This window comes from Prunus mume, linkage group LG1 (assembly GCF_029339155.1).
Source record: "Prunus mume cultivar Tortuosa linkage group LG1, ASM2933915v1, whole genome shotgun sequence".
Lineage (NCBI taxonomy): Eukaryota > Viridiplantae > Streptophyta > Magnoliopsida > Rosales > Rosaceae > Prunus > Prunus mume.
The window spans coordinates 6,955,296-6,958,161 of NC_142698.1; the positions used below are offsets into that span (position 1 = coordinate 6,955,296).

At 39.5% G+C, this 2,866-nt stretch overlaps 1 non-coding gene across 1 annotated transcript; it reads right to left on the minus strand.

Moving 5' to 3' along the window:
* Positions 1-912: 912 nt before the first annotated feature.
* Positions 913-1,019, minus strand: LOC148920876 (small nucleolar RNA R71). Its single transcript, XR_016123427.1, has one exon. It is a non-coding gene; the product is annotated as a small nucleolar RNA R71 (small nucleolar RNA).
* Positions 1,020-2,866: the final 1,847 nt, after the last annotated feature.

The window sequence follows — 2,866 nt, forward strand, 5'->3', positions numbered from 1 at the left end:
TGAAATTGGTTTTGCAATGGTGAACTCGAAATCCCTGGTCTCATCCCTATTCTTCTTACATCAACATCTCATTCGCTGCTACATTCTTCTTGCATTTTAAGTTATTTTTCGTTTACAACACAAACTACTCTCAATTTGTCACTTTCACTTTTAGTTAGGGTTCTTTCAAAACTAGTAATTTATAGAGGTCCAATCGGTCCTTGTGGTTCGACACCCTTACTTGTACCATTATACTAACCATATATTGGCACTCGGAAGGAACACAACAAAATTTTGGCGCCGTTGCCGGGGACTGATATCAGTCCTCTGTGATTGCTTGTTCAAACCCTAATTTCGTTTTATTTTTGTTTGTCAGGTAGTATATGTCAGATACACTTGCTGAAATAGGCCAAAGACTTGAACGGTTAAAGAGCAACACTTTTGAGAATTCTGTATCAGCTAGTGCCCAGACTAGCCGTATAGAAGAGGACAATAGTTCTTCTAGCCTAGCGAGTGTAGATTCATCGATAACTCTAACTCTGACGGAGAAGAAGAGATGGCTGGCAATAACGATGACAACCGAGCTTTGGAAGATTATGCTCAACCAGTTATACCAAATTCACCTTCGTGCATCTTGCTGCCTACTGAAGCTAGAAATTATGAACTCAAATCTTCTCATTTTCACATGCTTCCTTCTTTTTATGGTTTACCTAACGAAGATCCATTATCCCATATTAAGGAATTCTACAATGTTGTGAGTGGTTTACCTTTGCAGGGAGTGAGTGAAGCAAATCTGAGGATGAGGGTTTTTCCTTATACATTGAAAGATAGAGCAAAGATTGGCTAATGACTTTAGCACCTGGTTCGCTCACCACTTGGGATGCCGTAGCTAAGAAGTTTCTGGAGAAGTTTTTCTCAACTCAAAAGACAGCTACGTTGAGAGGGCAAATCTTTAACTTTAAACAAGATGATGGAGAACCTTTAAATGAATGTTGGGAGCGTTTCAAAGGCCTGTTGCTGCAATGTCCATATCATGGGTTACCTCTTTACTTACAAATGCAAATTTTTTATGATGGATTAACCCAAACATGTCAATCAACTCTGGATAATGCAGCAGGTGGAGCTTTGAAGAAGAAAAATGCTCAAGAGTCATATAACATTTATGAGATGTTGGGATCTAATGCTCAACACAAAGATACAAGAGGTAAACGAGTTGGAATGTATGAAATGAGTTCTAATAATGATCTTGCTTTGCAGGTGGCTAGTTTGTAAAAGAAGCTCAATTCTGTGCACAATATGGAGCCTAAGATAGCTGAGGTGTGTGCCATGTGCAACATACCAGGTCATCCTACTTATCAATGCTCAGCTAGTGAGGCTTATCCCGAATTCGTTCAAGAGCAAGTGAATCTCATGAATTCTTATAATCAGAGGCCAAGGAATGACCCGTTCTCTAATACATATAACCCTGGTTGGAGAGATCATCCCAATCTCTCATGGAAGAATAACAATCAATTTCAAAATTTCCAACCAAAGCCTGCCACTACGCTTGAAGATACGGTCAAAATGCTAGCTCGAACACCGTTCAATTCCAGCAAACTACCAATAGTACTCTCCAACAACATTCAGCTGCTCTAACCAAAATGGAGACACAATTAGGTCGATTGCTGATGCTTTGAGTCAAAGAGAACCGGTGATACTTCAAAGGAACCAAGAGCAGGCCAAAGCAGTCATAACACTTAGAAGTGGTAAGGTTATTAATAATAGATTTGGCAATGAAGTTACTAATGAATCTGATCATGTGAATGCAGGCCCCACTCAAGAAGAGCATGAGAAACCGAGTGAAGATCCAAGCAATGCCACTTCTTCGTATGAAGCTCCAAATTTTCACAAGGCTGAAAAACCTTACACTCCTCCAATCTCATTTCCTTGAAGACTTGCCAAAAGCAAGCAGGAGAAGTCATTTAAAGAAATTTTTGATATTTTAAGTAAAGTGAATGTTAATTTACCTTTGCTTGATGTCATTAGGAATATGTCAGCATATGGGAAATTTTTCAAGGAGCTAAACACTTATAAGAGGAAGTATGGACCTAATGAGAAGGTGATGGTGTCTGAAAATGTGAGTGCTGTGCTTCAAAGAAAGCTCCACCAAAACTCAAGGATCCGGGCAGTTTTTCTATCAATATCACCATTGGAGACAAGCTAGTTGAAAAGGCTATGCTTGACTTGGGGGTGAGCATCAATTTAATGCCCTATTCAGTTTACCTTCAATTAGGTTTGGGGGGTTTGAAGGCAACAACTATTTCATTGCAACTTGCCGATCGATCAGTGAAATATCCAAGAGGTATAGTGGAAGATATCTTAGTTCAAGTTGACAAACTAATTTTGCCTCCTGATTTTGTAGTATTGGACATGGAAGAGGCTCCTATACATGATCGTGAGTTACCCTATTTTGCTTGGGAGACCCTTTATGGCCACGGCAAAGACTATCATAGATGTGCAAAATGGTCTCCTCAACATGATTGTGCTAGGAGAAACTGTACAATTCAAAGTGTTTGAATCTCTTTCTCACCCTTCTAGTTCACTTGATTGTTGTTCGATTGATGTGCTTGATTCACTTGTTTTCTCTAAGTTTTTGCTGGCACAATCCAATGATCCATTACAATATGTTTTGAGTCAATCTCAAGATGACTTTGATAAAGAAGTGCCCATGGAGATGGTGGCAGCCTTGGAAGCATTAAAACCATATCCCTCCACTTTTTCACCTCTTATAGAGCCATTAAGACCATCTGCCACACATCTGACCCCTTCTGTTGTTAAACCTCCAAAACTTGAGCTTAAACCACTTCCATCACATCTAAAATATGCTTACCTAGCTGAGTTTGAAACT